The sequence below is a fragment of the Benincasa hispida genome, chromosome 9, assembly GCF_027475165.1.
Source record: "Benincasa hispida cultivar pf3 chromosome 9, pf3_genome.v1.1, whole genome shotgun sequence".
NCBI lineage: Eukaryota > Viridiplantae > Streptophyta > Magnoliopsida > Cucurbitales > Cucurbitaceae > Benincasa > Benincasa hispida.
This window is the reverse complement of record NC_143486.1, coordinates 92,610,482-92,626,886: the sequence shown is the minus strand read 5'-3', so window position 1 is coordinate 92,626,886 and position 16,405 is coordinate 92,610,482. Positions and strand designations below refer to the sequence as shown.

General features: G+C 38.9%; 2 long non-coding RNA genes across 2 annotated transcripts; both read left to right on the top strand.

The window, feature by feature from the left end:
• The first annotated feature begins 43 nt into the window (after window positions 1–43).
• Window positions 44–1,558, top strand: LOC120086475 (uncharacterized). The gene is made up of 3 exons (XR_005484230.2): window positions 44–456; window positions 561–666; window positions 1,335–1,558. It is a non-coding gene; the product is annotated as an uncharacterized LOC120086475 (long non-coding RNA).
• A 355-nt stretch (window positions 1,559–1,913) lies between these two features.
• Window positions 1,914–8,778, top strand: LOC150034199 (uncharacterized). Its single transcript, XR_016531842.1, has 2 exons — window positions 1,914–3,313; window positions 8,555–8,778. It is a non-coding gene; the product is annotated as an uncharacterized LOC150034199 (long non-coding RNA).
• The last annotated feature ends 7,627 nt before the right edge of the window (window positions 8,779–16,405 follow it).

The following is a 16,405-nucleotide window of genomic DNA, read 5'->3' as shown; positions in this document are numbered from 1 at the left end:
GGAAAAGGTTTAAGTTTCTATATTTATACTTGTGGGAAAGGTTAAAAAGAAAAAGAATAAGAAAAAGAAAATAGATTTTCTCTCTCTCTCTTCTCAAGGCCCTGTGCGACCCTCCTCCTTTTTCTTCCTTTTTTTTTCTTTACCCAAACCCTAGCCGCCAGAGCCACCATTGTCGGTCGCCAGTGCCACATCTCATCGCCAGCGTCGTCATCGTCGTGTCCCTTCGCCAGTGCCACATCGCCGCGTCGATCGCCAGTGCCATCCCCGTCGCAGCGAAAGAGCCCGCCGTTCATCCACCGCTGCCTCGCCGGTGTCTGGACCATGAGCCGCCACGCCCAGCCGTTCAGCTCCACTTCTGCCGCCGCACCGAGCTGTTCAGCTCTGTTTCTGCCGCTGCGCCCAGCCACAAGTCGACACATTCGACTGACACTGCCTATTCTTGCAATCTTGAGTTGGGTAAGAGTTGGTTTATTTTGGGCAAGGATTGAGTTTTTTAGATTTTGGAGTGTCACTTTGTGTTAGAAACAATTTTGGTTATTACCCTTTGTGTCGGCTTTCAGGATTAGAATTTTGGAAGATTTTGGGGCCTCTCTATCAAGGAAGAGACCATTCTTTTTGATGGAAAATTTTTGGAAGATTTGTGGAGACTTTTGAGACCAAGTTGAGGTAAGTGGTATTATTACTGGTGCCGGTGGCCTAGACTAGACCTATAAAGTTATTTAGTGGACTCATTATATTTTACTTGTTGCATGACCGTTATAAGTATTATGAGCATGTTCGAATTTCTTAATATTAATATTATGTATGTGATGCATGAATAGACCAGTAGAGCGGTTTACTGTCTCGTCTTGTCTCGTCTTGACGCATATTTTATTTTAGATGACCTACGGGTCTAGTTTCATGTTTGACGGTGTGCCTACGGGCCGCTAGATATGCGTGAGCCGATAGGTTTACATTCATGTTACTTTTTTTCATGTTTCATGTTTGACGACATGCCTACGGGCCGCTAGACATGCGTGAGCCGACAGGTTTACGTTTATGTTATTTTCATGTTTGACGGCGAGCCTACGGGCCGCTAGACATGCGTGAGTCGACAGGTTTACATTCATATTATTTCCATGTTTGACGACGTGCCTACAGGCCGCTAGACCGCTAGACATGCGTGAGTCGACGGGTTCATGTTCATGTTATTTCATGTTTGACGGTGTGCCTATGGGCCGTTAGACATGCGTTTCACATGCTATCTTTCTTTGCTCGTGGATTCATAGTCTGATCCCGGTAATGGGATCACTTACTAATATTTTATACTCAACCTTTATCTTTATTTTTTTCAGGTAAGGGCAAGGATACTCGGGCGACTGACAAGAGGAATCCATGACAGTGCCATAGGAACCAGATTTCGCTTTCGCATTTGACCCTTTATATTTTTTCATGTTTTGTTTTTTTTATTACATTTATATTTCATTATAATTTTTTTATATAATTTATTTCATGTTAGAAAGGCTGCCCGGGTTGAACGATTTAAGATCTTGAGATAATGACAAAACATTTTCTTATATACTTAAAGCAGTTCAAAATCATGATTATTCTATTTTATTTTTACTTTATTTTCCTCAATGCGAATATTTATGCATGCATGTAGTAACAATCCCCTTTTTAGTAGTACTAGGAGGTGGGGTTGTTACAGTTGGTAATCAGAGCCCATGTTTTGGGGTTATGTAGATTGACTTACTATGTAAGTTCAGGTTGTTCCTTTTGGCCTATAACAGATTCTTCGTCGTCGCTAGGTATGTCCTTTATGAAAAGTATTTAGGATAATATGCACCCGAGTTAGTAGCATTTATGATTGCATTTGATGTATTTTTTTTGCTAGTAAGAAAAGTAGCTAAGGGGTGGTTGCAAACAACTGTCAGGAAAATGGTTCGTGTTAGGGGAAGAGGCAGTCATAGGGTTACCAGAAGGGGGCGCGTTCCCGAAGAGTAGAATTCGTCAGTTCAAGATCAAGATCCTCATGATGAGGATCCACAAGTTCAAGATGCACAAGTTCAGAACCTTCCGGTACTAGAGGATTCCTTGCCACCTAGGTACCCTTCAGGGTTAGGGTGGCAACGAACCCAGACACGAAGTAGAGCTCAGCACACAGCCACACCACCATAGACGCAGGCCACCTCAGTCGTTCCATCAGAGGTTACCGATTGGGCAGTTGCTATTGGGGAAGCAGTTACATCAGCTGTGTTGAGTAAGGTGAAGGATATGTTGGATGAACGACTGGCCTAGTTTGCCCAGTTCCATCAGACACCACCACCACAAGATCAGATGCCGTAAGTCCAGACTCAGAACATGATCCAAAACCAAAGCATGTCAGGTCTTTTGGTGGAAACCAAGCATTTATGAGATTTCAGGAAGTACAACCCTAACACCTTTAATGGGTCATTAAAAGACCCTACCAATGCAGAGTTATGGATATCCACGATTGGAACGATCTTTCGTTATATGAAATGCCCAAAAGATCAGAAGGTGCAGTGTGCCATTTTCATGCTTACCGACAAAGCACAGATCTGGTGGAAGTTGGCAGAAAGGATATTGGGTGTAAGAGGGGAACCAATGACATGGGAGCAGTTCAAGGAGTGCTTTTACTCGAAGTATTTCTCTGCCAACCTGAGGTAAAATAAGCAGAAGGAGTTCTTAGAGTTGAGGCAGGGACACAGGCCAGTGGAGAAGTATGACCAGGAGTTTGACACATTGTCCCGTTTCGCCTCGGAGTTGGTCGCCACGGAAGCTATGAGGGCAGAAAGTTTCGTTCAAGGCCTAGAATACAGTATATGAGGTATCATGCGAGCATTCAAACCAACCACTCATGTTGAGGCACTTCACTTTGCAGTTGAGGTGGACCCACAGTCAAGAGACGAGTATTCACAGGCATTTGGGGCGGGACCTTCCTCAAGTCAAAAGAGGAAGGCAGATCAGAAGGCTTTCGAGCCTCACCCCCATCAGAAGATTCAAAGCTCAGACAAATCGCATCGACATTTTAAGCAGTAGGCTGCCGAGGCAGATATGGTGGAAAGGATTCGATCGGTGTGTAGCTCGTGTGGAAGACGCCACTAGGGTCGATGTTTAGCAGGCACCGGGGTTTGTTTTCATTGCAAGTAGGAAGGGCACTCGATAGATAGATGTCCTACTAGAAGCACGTTTGGTTATGGAAACCAGTTTATAGGCCATGAACAGAGGAGTTCGGGTAGGCCTCAGCATCAACAAGGTCGTGTTTACTCTACCACTCGATAGTAGGTCGAGAAAGCAGGCACTGTTGTGACAGGTACGCTCCCAATCTTGGGACATTTTGCGCTGGTATTGTTTGATTTTGGTTCATCCCATTCGTTCATATTGTCGTTATTTGTTAAGCATGCCACGTTAGAACTAGAGCCTTTGTACTATGTGTTGTCGGTTTCCACTCCGTCTGGAGAAATTATGTTAGCAAAGGAGAAGATAAAAGCATATCAGATTGAAGTAGTGAGTCATACCCTGGATGTGACTTTAATAGTCTTGGACATGCGGGATTTTGATGTGATTTTGGGCATGGATTGGCTAGTTGCTAATCATGCTAGTATAGATTGCTCTCGCAAAAAGGTGATCTTTAACTCTCCCATGGGAGCCAACTTTAAATTTAAAGAGGCGGGGACCATGGTCCTGCCCAAAGTGATTTCTGCCATGAAAGCCTAGAGGTTGCTTAACTAGGGTACCTGGGGTATCTTGGCTAGTGTCGTTAACACTAGAGAGCCTGAGGTCTTCTTGACTTTGGAGCCAGTGGTATGTGACTACCCGGATGTCTTTCCAAAGGAACTCCTAGGTCTGCCGCTACATCGGGAGATAGACTTTGCTATCGAGTTGGAGCCAGGCACAAATGACTTTGCTATCGAGTTGGAGCCAGGCACAAATCCTATCTCGAAAGCTCTGTATAAAATGGCGCCAACAGAATTGAAGGAACTTAAGGTTTAGTTGCAAGAGTTGTTGGATAAGGGTTTCATACGCCCCAGTGTGTCCCCTTGGGGTGCGCCAGTGCTGTTTGTGAAAAAGAAAGATGGGTCATTACGGTTTGTATTGAATATAGGGAATTAAACAAGGTGACTATCAAAAACAAGTATCCACTTCCCAGGATTGATGACTTATTTGACCAGTTTCAGGGAGCTACAGTGTTTTCTAAGATTGATCTTCGGTTGGGGTATCATCAATTGAGGATAAAGGACAGTGATATTCCAAAGATAGCTTTTTGTTCGAGGTATGGGCATTATGAGTTCATCGTGATGTCATTTGGGTTGACGAATGCTCATGCAGTATTCATGGACCTGATGAATAGGGTGTTTAAGAAATTTCTTGACACCTTTGTGATAGTCTTCATATATGACATTTTGGTTTATTCCAAGATAGAGGCAAAACACGAGGAACATTTACGAAAGGTTCTAGAGACCTTGAGGGCGCAAAAGTTATATGCTAAGTTTTCTAAGTACAACTTCTGGTTAAAGCAGGTGTCCTTTCTAGGGCATGTGGTGTCCAAGGAAGGTGTATCTATTGACCCCACAAAGATCGAGGCAGTCACGAGTTGGTCTCGTCCTACCACAGTCGGAGAGGTACGCAGTTTCTTGGGGTTGGCGGGCTATTATCGTCGTTTTATGAAGGACTTTTCTTGTATAGCCACCCCTCTGACCCAGTTGACTAGAAAAAGAGCTTCCTTTATTTGGAGTAAGGTTTGTGAGGATAGTTTCCAAGATCTCAAGTAAAGGTTGGTTACTGCCCCAGTTCTCACCGTATTGGATGGAACGGGTGGTATCGTTATTTACAGTGATGCCTCCAAGAGAGGGTTGGGGTGCGTGTTGATACAGCAAGGCAAGGTAGTTGCTTATGCCTCTCGCTAGTTAAAGAACCATGAATTGAACTATCCCACACATGATTTGGAGTTGACAGCTATGGTCTTTGCTTTAAAAATCTGGAGGCACTACTTGTATAGCGAGAAGATATAGATTTTCACCGACCACAAGAGTTTAAAATACTTCTTCAAGGAGTTAAACATGAGGTAGTGTAGGTGGTTGGAGTTAGTGAAGGACTATGATTGTGAGATTCTGTACCACCCAGGAAAGGCAAATATGGTGGCAGATGCTCTAAGTAGGAAGGTAGCCCATTTAGTAGCCCTTATCATCACACAGACCCGATTATGTAAGGACCTTGAGCGGGCCGAGATAGCAATGGTGGTAGAAGAGGTCTCTGCGCAGTTAGCACAACTGTTGATACAACCAAGTTTAAGGCAGAGGATCATTGTTGCTCAACGCAATGATCCTAACTTGGTTGAAGTAGCGCAACAGGTGAAGACATGACAGGGTGGTGAGTTCTCCTTGTCCACAAATAATGGTCTTACTTTTCGAAGACACTTATGTGTACCAGCAGATAGTGACCTCAAGAACGATCTGTTATGGGAGGCTCATAACTCCCCATTTTCAATACATTCTTGCTGTACCAAAATATATCAGAACCTAAAACGTTGTTACTGGTGGAATAACATAAAAGTGGACATAGCAGAATTTGTCAGTAAGTGCTTGGTGTGTCAGCAGGTAAAGGCCCCAAGACAAAAGCCAGCAGGCTTGTTGCAACCTTCGAGCGTACCAGAATGGAAGTGGGAGAATGTCTTGATGGACTTCATTGTGGGTTTGCCGCAAACCGCGAAGGGTTTTACAGTAATTTGGGTTATAGTGCACAGACTCACCAAGCTATTTCATTCCAGGGAAGCCTACATATTCAGTGAATAGGTGGGCTCAGTTGTATATGAAAGAAATGGTAAGATTGCACGGGGTAGCAATGTCCATCGTGTCTGATAGGAACCCTCGATTTACCTCTAGCTTTTGGAAGAGCCTTCAGGCAGCATTGGGTACTCTTTTGGATTTCAGACGACTTTTCACCCATAAATTGACGGTCAAACTGAGCGTTTAAACCAGACACTGGAGGATATGTTACGTGCTTGTGCGCTAGAGTTCGCAGGGAGTTGGGACTCTCACCTGCATTTGATAGAGTTTACCTATAATAATAGTTATCAGGTAACCATTGGCATGTCACCGTTTGAGGCCCTTTATGGGAAGAGTTGTAGGTCACTCATATGCTGGGATGAGATTGGTGAGCGGAAATTACTAGTACCTAAGTTAGTACAAACCACAAACGAAGCAATACAAAAGATTAGGGCCCGAATGTTGACGACTCAAAGTAGGCAGAAGAGTTACGCTGATGTTAGGCGTAAGGATCTAGAGTTTGAGGTAGGTGACAAGGTGTTTTTGAAAGTGGCACCTATGAAAGGGGTGTTGAGGTTTGGCAGGAGAGGTAAGTTGAACACTCGGTTCATTGGGCCATTTGAGATCCTAGAGCGGGTTGGCCCTATAACCTACCGGCTAGCCTTGCCCCATCCCTTTCTGCAGTTCACAATGTTTTTCATGTTTCCATGTTGAGGAAGTATGTAGCAGACTCATCTCATGTTGTGGATTATAAACCTTTGCATTTAAATGAGAACCTGAGCTACAAGAGAAGCCCATTCGAATCCTGGCCAGGGAAGTGAAAGTTTTGCGCAACAAGGAGATAACTTTGGTGAAGGTCCTTTGGCAGAATCATCAGTTCGAGGAAGCAACATGAGAGCGCGAGGACGACATGAGGGCTCATTATCCCGAGCTTTTTCAGGATTAGAACTTTTAAGGACGAAAGTTTCTTAAGGGGGGTAGAATGTAACATCCTGATTTATTTTGTAATTAAGCTTTATTTATTTATTTTTATGTTGGCTACTTGGATAAATTATATGAGATTTATGTATTTGGCTAAGCTAAAATATAATTTAATTATTTAGAATTAATTGAGTTCTATTTTGGCTTGCATTTGGAGATTTGATTATCTATGGAGATAATTAAATTTATTTATTGGAGTTTTCAAAAGAAAAATATATACAAGTATATATATTTTGAAAAACGATTAAGGGAATTTGTTTTTTTTTTTTTTTTTTTTTTTTTAAAGGGAAAAGGAAAAGATTTAAGCTTTTATATTTATACTTGTGGGAAAGGATAAAAAAAAAATAAAAATAAAAAGAAAATAGATTTTCTTTCTCTCTCTCCTCAAGGCCCCATGCGACCCCCCTTCTTCTTCCCATTTTTTCTTTTTACCCAAACCCTAGCCGTCAGCACCGCCATTGTCGCGTCCCTCTGCCATCGCCGCATCCCATCGCCGCGTCGATCGCCAACGCCGTCCTCGTCGCAGCGAAAGAACCTGCCGTTCGTTCGTCGCTACCTCACCGGTGTCTGGACCATCAGGTTGACCACTTTTGCCACCACGCCCAACCGTTCAGCTCCGTTTCTGCCGCCGCGCCCAGCTACAAGTCGACGCATTTGACCGCCACTACCTATTCTTGCAATCTTGAGTTGGGTAACAGTTGGTTTATTTTGGGCAAGGATTGAGTTTTTTAGATTTTGGAGTGTCACTTTGTATTGGAAACAATTTTGGTTATTACCCTTTATGTCGGCTCACAGGATTAGGATTTTGGAAGATTTTGGGGCGTTGCTATCAAGGAAGAGACCATTCTTTTCGACGGAAATTTTTTTGAATTGGGTAAGTTTTGTGTAAGTTGGTTGGTTATCCTTTGGACTTGGACCCCGAGGATTTATTTAATCTTTGACTCACTTCCTAGGCCATATTTGCTAAACTAAACTTGTGGTTAATGTCTTAGTGTTAATTTGAGTTTAACCAAGGGCTATTAAGGAGTTATTTGTGTAGACTTTTGAGACCAAGTTGAGGTAAGTGGTACTATTACCAGTGTCTTCGTGCCAGACGGCCTAGACTAGACCTATAAAGTTATTTAGTGGACTCTTGAACATGATTTTTGTCATTATGTTTTACTTGTTACATGACAGTTATAAGTATTATGAGCATGTTCGAATTTCTAATCAGTACTGATATTATGTATGTGATGCATGAATAGATCAGTAGAGCGGTTTACTGTCTCGCCTTGACGCATGTTTTATTTCAGATGACCTACGGGTATAGTTTCATGTTTGACGGTGTGCCTAAGGGCCGCTAGACATGCGTGAGCCGACAAGTTCACATTCATGTTATTTTTCCATGTTTGACGGTGCTCCTATGACCCGCTAGACATGCATGAGCCGATAGGTTTACGTTCATGTTACTTTTTTTCATGTTTCATGTTTGACGGTGTGCCTACCGGCCGCTAGACATGCGTGAGCCGACAGGTTTACGTTCATGTTATTTCCATATTTGATGGTGTGCCTACTGGCCGCTAGACATGCATGAGTCGACGGGTTCACGTTCATGTTATTTTCATGTTTGACGATGTGCCTATAGGCCGCTAGACATGCGTTTCAAGGCAAGATAGTACGTCTTTTGGTTTTCTTTTTATCATAAAAAAATGTTGTAGCTGTATGAGCCACGCGGTAACTTTCTTTGCTCGTAGATGCATAGTCTGATCCCGATAATGGGATCACTTACTGAGTATTTTATACTCAACATTTATCTTTATTTTTTTCAGGTAAGGGCAAGGATATTTGGGCGACTGACAAGAGGAATCCGTGATAGTGCCAAAGGAACCAGATTTCGCTTCCACAGTTGACCCTTTATATTTTCTCATGTTTTGTTTTTTTATTACATTTATGATTTCATTATAATTCTTCTTATATAATTTATTTCATGTTAAAAAGGGTGCTCGAGTTAAACGATTTAAGATCTTGAGATAATGGCAGAATATTTTCTTATATACTTAAAGCAGTTCAAAATCATGATTATTCTATTTTTTTTTTTACTTTATTTTCCTCAATGTGAATATTTATGCATGCATGTAGTAACGATCCCCTTTTTAGTAGTCCTAGGAGGTGGGGTTGTTACACTCCGCCTTCTCATGATAGAGAAAAGTTTGGATTCATAGGTGTTATGAATAAAAATTGATCATTAGAGGCTCAGTGGGAACTTAAGGAACAAGACGTATTCACAGGGGTAAAACGGTTATCTTAACCTAGTTGTGATTATAAACAACCTGTGAAGAATCGACTTACTAATTATGGTTATATAAAGTGGACATAATATATCTATAGTGAAGGAAGTTCAACTATGGGCTATAGTGGAGTGACGCATTAGTTAATGAATGGGGGTTAATTTGGTCTAATGAGTTTAGTCAATTAATCTTGAATCGTTAGAGCCTATGATCCATAGGTCTGCGAGGTCCCCCTACTAGCTTGTAAATGGATAAGCTTTAGAATAACTTGATATGTTAATTTGAAACGTTCAAATTAGAATTACACGAAATAGGAGAATTTATATTTATATATGATTTAAATATATGAAGATGAATCATATAAAAATTAATTTAATATTTGATATTAAATAAATTAGAATTATTTAAATGATTATTTATTAATTCTATTAGAAAATTAATTTATGAAATTAATTTTATAAAATTAATAATTTTTTCAGTTTTGAAATAAAATTTAACTTAATGAAATTATTTGATTTTTGGAAAAATTGAAAAACTACAAAACATGCACAAAATGGAAAAACAGATTTTTCCATTATCCATCTTCCACTTGCTCACACATACACCACTTCCCTTCACATTTACACCAAGCATGAGCTGCAACTCATGCAGTATTCCTCTTTGCATGTTCACCTGCAATAAATAATGAAGATTAGAGTGAATTTGAGGCATGTATTTTAAAGAAATTTTAGAGAAAATTACGGGTTGAAGAAAAGTTCTTCAAACAGTGTGATATAGTGAGCTTCTCCCTTGTTTCCGTTGCTTCAAGCCGTTCTTGAGTCCCACAAGTCGTTCTAAAGCTCTAAGAGGTTAGTGGGGAAGATCTTGAGGTGGTTCACGGTGTGTTTTGGAGAAGACAACTACTGTTGATCAAGATCTTGAAGAGTTCTACAAAGGTATGACTACAAACCCTCTTATATTAGATGAGCATGCTTTAGTTTCTGCCAAAATTAGTAAATTTGAATGCTTATTGATCCTTGTATCTTCCACTGCATGTTAATACACTCTTACAATAAACCCCCATATGAAGATGGATAAAGGAACCACAATGAAAGGATCCTTATGCGAAAGCGGATCTCCCAAATCCCAATTCTTTAAAAAATCACAATTTTTCAGAGAAGAAGAAAAGATTGTGTATTTAAAGGAAAAATATACAACATGCTTGTAAAAAAATAAAATAAAATAAAAGGTTGCAGTAATCCTTACCTTTGAAGACAATCTTCACAAATCCCTTATCTATGAAATTCACGATCAGAAACCAAAATTGGCCAATTGGACGCCGCGAGTTGGAGACCTCGGTATTCTTTGGCAGAAAACCTAAGAGGTGTGGACTCTGGTTATTTTGGATTTAGTGTGAAAGAGGAAGATTGAGAGGAAGATAATTTTTTTTCTTTCTTGCAGAGAGGTCACAGAACTCAATCATTCTTTTTGCAGGATCAAGAAGAAGAAGAAATTGAACTTTTGTCAACCACCCACATTAAACGTGGGTGGAGAGAAAAAAAGGGAAGGGAAGTTATTTCCTTCGCATTAATTCAAATTAAATAAACAAATTTAATTTAATTTAATATAATATAATTATATATATATAATAACTAATTTTATTATACATATAACTATATGTTATATTACATATAACATATAACTTATAATTTCTATATTGTATCAAATACAATATAGCTTATAGTTTCAATTCTTTTCCCACTAATGGCTTTTAATATAAATCACGTTTATATTAAATTTAACTATATAAATCCAAATCATATAATTAATATTTGAATCAAATTTAAATATTGATTTCCTCTCAAATAAACTTTATATTATAATATACCAAATACATTATAACAATTATATCATATACAATTAACTTACTTAATTATGTCATATATAATTAATTTAACTTAATTATATCATATATAATTAATTTAACTTAATTATATCATATATAATTAATTCCCTCAATTAGTTTGAACAATTCACATTAATCCAAAAACTGATTCTCATTTAGTTCTATTGAACTACCGAGGGGACCTCATGAACCTGTAGCTTGAAGCTTCAACGACACGTGAATAATTAATTAAACACTTTAATTAAATTATTCACCATCCGTTAACTGTCGGGCACTTCATTAAATATCGACAGCTGCACTCTTCGAATTACAGATATATTTCTGTGTCTATTGGATATAACCAATAACAGATGATGAACCTTCACAAATTGCTCGTAAGTACAGTTGAGTCAAAATTATCGTTTTGCCCTTGTAGTTATATCTAACTCCTTAAGTATCACTGATCCCTCTAATGAACAATAAATCATAATCCAACTATGAGTAAATCCCTCTGAGCCAGGAGAAGGTATGACACCACATTGTTCAAGCCCCAGAATCAGCACTTCAGGGAGCAATTTATCTACTTACCCCGACATTGGGGAAGGAGTGAATTCCTTTTCTGTAGTTGTGTTTCAAGTTCCCTAATCAAACAAATCCCCAAAATGGTAGGTTTTTTTGAGTCAACGATCTGGCCACTCTCACCCATACAAATCAAAGGACCACCCTCATAGGTAGGAGTTCACAACTCACTCAGGATTCAGGTCATGTTATCTATGGTCATCCTAGTGAAATTTAAGTCTATATAATGAATAGTGTTATATAATGAGACTAAACATTTTGTAGTCCGGTCTTATACAAACTCCTTTGTATAGAATATCCCACTCACATGTTTCCATATGAATGATCAGGATTAAATCATTTGTAGCACTTTATAACAATTGTAACACTACAATGCGGGTCATACTCGTACTGTCACTTGGATAAGGTATCCAATCTTATCCATCTACTATAGACCTTTAGGTTATCACTTAAATATGATCCACTCGCACGTCTTTACATACATGTTAAGCTACACGATAACCTCAGATGTTAGTTTATTGGTTTGTGATTAATGCAATTAATTTTGAAATAAAACATCAAATATTTTATTACATAAATAAAAAGTTTGTACATTATAATTACAAACGATAGGACTGTAAGGATACGAATGGACTGTTATGCTGTGTTATGTTATGTATCGCTTATACACACTACTGATGATGAAAATGATTCAAGTTCATGTTGCCATAAACTTGTAAGGATAAATTTAATCTCTTTATCTACTCTAACGCATGGCTTGTAAGTGAAATGAATGATATGCTAAATATGCGCTCAAGTTCTTTGTGATAAAGAGAATTTTTATGTGATACTACGTCTAAATATATGCGTTGTTAATGATATGCTCGTAGTATGCAATGGAGTAGTGTGTGTCACAAGTTTCCTTGCGCTGAAACCAAGTATAATTCCAACGCAAGTTTCTCAGAATGATCTGAGGTCGAACACATGGATTGTTTTCGTTAATGCGTTACTTATGTGATACATGCGACCGGTTTTTAATAATGAATAAAGAATGTTTATTTATACAGAAATGTAAATTATGGTGAAAGTAAAAATGCGTTAATAAAATAAATCCTAAACTAATATGATACACGATACAAGATACATGAAACATGATACTGAGGTCGAGAACTGACTGTGAAGTTGTACAAAGAATCGATGTATGCGATGGCAAGTCTTTATGAATCAAGTAGAAAGAGAAAGAGTAAGAGTAAAAACATCGCAAGTTTGTCAATCATGTTAAGGACGTAACTATGGTTCCACTTTCTCTTGCCGTACACCTCTCAGTGATCGGCCACGTTCCCATATCTTGATGGTGAAATAGGGATGAACGTGATGAAAGCAAGGTTGTTGCCATCTCTGGAAGTACTTCTCACTTTAGTTAACGCATTCTTCCAACCTTTTCTCGATAGGTGGAATAACATCTTCACTTCTGCTCTCACAGGTGAAGATGCCGTCGAGCATGCTTTAGCTAAACTTAATTATTTCCTTAACACCAATTAACTCACTCGCTTAATTATTGCTATTTACCCATGGGATTAAGAACACATAATGGAGAAAATGGGTTATGGATGTACGGAAAGAGACAGAGAGATGACAATGGTGACTATCATAACATTTAATTCTAAAATTAAGCGTTCGATACATGTTGTGAATGAAAGATTAGAGAAGATGAATACAGATAATGAAATAGAGATTAGAAAAAAAATACAGAAAGAGTATCAACGTCTTGACACAGATCTCGATCGGAGATAGTGCTTGCCGGCGTGTGGGAGTGGTGGAGAGAAAAGCTTCCCTCTCAGGCTTGTTTTCCTGGTAGAATTGACCTTGGCATAGAGCTTCAACTACGGATATTGGAAGAATTCTCTACTCGGAGACTCACCTCTCGGCTTTGTCCCTTGGTTCTCCCGAATCTACTCTGTAAGTCGCTTTAGACTAGTCTCTCTCTCAGAATCAGTATATGCACGTCTCTATGTATTCATGTGTATCTTTCAGGGAATTTGAAGAAGTTATTTATAGGTGAAGCTTGGCTCTTTGACTCTGTAGCCCCTACTATATAGTTATGGTAATTCCTGAAATGGTAGAATGAGAAATTCCTTCTGTTACGCAATCAACCCGTCAGAAATGCACAACTGAAAGCTGTACAATTGTCAGAATCTTCTGCAAATGCGTTGTTCTTCACATCTTCGATCTATCGTCGCATGCGGTGTTGTTTTTTATTACCACATGCAATTGAAATAACGTTGATCGCTAGAGCTCTTGATCGATTGTCGCATGCGCCATCATTGCGTTGATCATCTCTTCGTTCTCGATTGATGGGTGTAATGTGACGTAGATCCGTTGTTTATTTTGCTTTTGAGCCATGAACGCATGCAGTGACTAATTTCTTGTAAAACAGAAACTGAAACATTCTATTCTACCATCGCAATGGTATTAGTGGGTGTATTTAGACATTTTATAATTTTCGCATTTCTTAGCCAATTTGTATACTATCGACGCAACTTTCTTTTCTTTTTGCCGCAATGTCTAAATAAAACAGTATTAATAACTTCTATTTCTACAAGTTGTCAAGGACCCTATGAGATTTGGGGCATTAACCCCAATAATCTCCCCCATGACATGAAACTAGTGAGGTGTACAGTGTAAAAATCAATCTATAATACAAAGTACACAAAATAATAAACTAGGGCACATACCGCCCAATACAAAATCTCCCACTTGCCCTAGTCTAAATGTGACATGTCCCATAGACCCATACTCTGTAGGTGACCCTCAAAAACCTTAGTCGTGAAGGCCTTTGTAAACGGATCAGTAACATTGTGCTCTGAAGCTTGTGACTCCTAGGCTCTCTAGAATTAGCTACAACACCATTATTATCGCAATAAAGTGTGATGGGCTTTCACCTGTCTGAAAAAACTTCCAGATTCGTCAAGAATTTTTTAGCTAAACAGCTTCCTTAACAGCTTCACAAACTGCTATATACTCGGCCTCCCTAGTGGAGTCAGCTGCTCTTCCATTAAGAGTGAACACTGATCTTGATGTAGATTTCCTAGATGAAGGATCTCTTTATAAAGAGAACTAGTGAGCGGAAGCAAGATCGTCCCAAACCTCATTATGACAGAACATACACATTTACAATCAAACAACAATAGTTATGCATAAAGTTTAAGTTATAACATGTTTCATAAAAATAACACTAAAGATCGAGTGAACATACCCTTGAAGAACTTTTCTTCTTGTATCCCTCGATCAAATAGCACGAACGTTCAACAACACGAACGCTCAATAGCACAATAATATCTTCGAACAACAACGAGTAACACTCGACCCTCGAATAGCAAGCAAACACCACCACGAGGCTACCTTGGTATTCTCGGTGTGAGAATCCAGGATTTGTGGGCTCTGTATGGATTTGGTAGAGGGAAGGAGGAGTTGAATGATCGTGTAGACGATCGAGTAAATGGGAGAAAACTGGAGTATATCGTGTAGACTGGGTACTCGATCGTTTAGAAGCGAGTGACTATCGTATAGAAAATCTCGATACATGATTGTTTACTCTCTCAAGCTATTGTATAGCTTTTTCATTATGCACATTCACCATCAGTTACCATAACTGATCACAACTTCCCACTAATTTGGTTATTAGGAGAAAAAATTGAAACCAATTATCTCATAGTTGATTTAATATAAATAAATAATATATCCATAACCTATAGTTTAATATCACATCTCATGCAATATATAAATCATCGTTATTTTTCTCCTTTATTCATTTAATATAAATCAAATTTATATTAATTCCTCCAATTAATGTATCTAATACATGAAATCAATTATATCCCATATGATTGAATCAATATAATTATATTCACTCTTGTTAATTTGAACACTTTAAATTAACCCAAAAAACTGATTCTCAACATCAATCCATTGAGCTACCAAAGGGACCTTACGGACCTGTAGCTTGAAGCTCCAACGATACATAAATAATTGACTAAACTCTTTAATCACGATATCCGCCATCCGTTAATTACCGGGCACTCCACTAAAGAACGACAACTGTACTCTTTGCACTAAAGATATATTTCCGTGTCCACTGGATATAACCAATCAATAGTACGATGACCCTCCACAAATCGCTCGTAAATACAGTTGGGCCAATTTATTGTTTTGCCCTTGTAATTACATCTAACTCCTTAAGTACCACTAATTTCTCTAATGAACAATACATCATAGTCCTAATATGAGTAAACACTTCTTGGGCCAAGAGAAGGTGTGGCGCCACATTGTTCAAGCCTAGGAATTAACCCTTAAGGGAACAATTTATCTACTTACTTCTGCTTCGGGGAAAGAGTGAGTTCCGTCTTGTGTAGCTGAGTTCCCAGCTCCCCAATCAAACGAATCCCCAAAGTGGTAGGTTTGAGTTGGCGATCTAGCCACACACACACACCCATGCAAATCAAAGGACTGCCTTCATAGGTAGGAGTTCCCAACTCACTCAGAATTAAGGTCATGTTACCTATGGTCATCCTAGTGAAATGAAAGTCTCTATTATGAATGACGTTATATAACAAGACTAAACGTTTCATGGTCCGGTCTTATACAAACTCCTTTATATAGAGCATCCTCGCTCGCATGTCTAATACATGAATGGTCAGGATCAGACCATTTGTAGCACTTTACAACACTTGTAATATCTACAAAGTGAGCCACACTCGTAGTGTCACCAGGATAAGGTTTCTCTCTTTTATCCATATACTACAGACTATTTAGGTTGTCACTTAAAGCACGATCCACTTATATGTCTCCACATACATGCTTAAGTTGCTTTGACAACTAGGGATCTTATTTTATTGGTTTGTGGTTAATGCAACTAAAATATCTCATATTTTATAGACAGCAGTGAATAAAATATCTCATATTATTACATC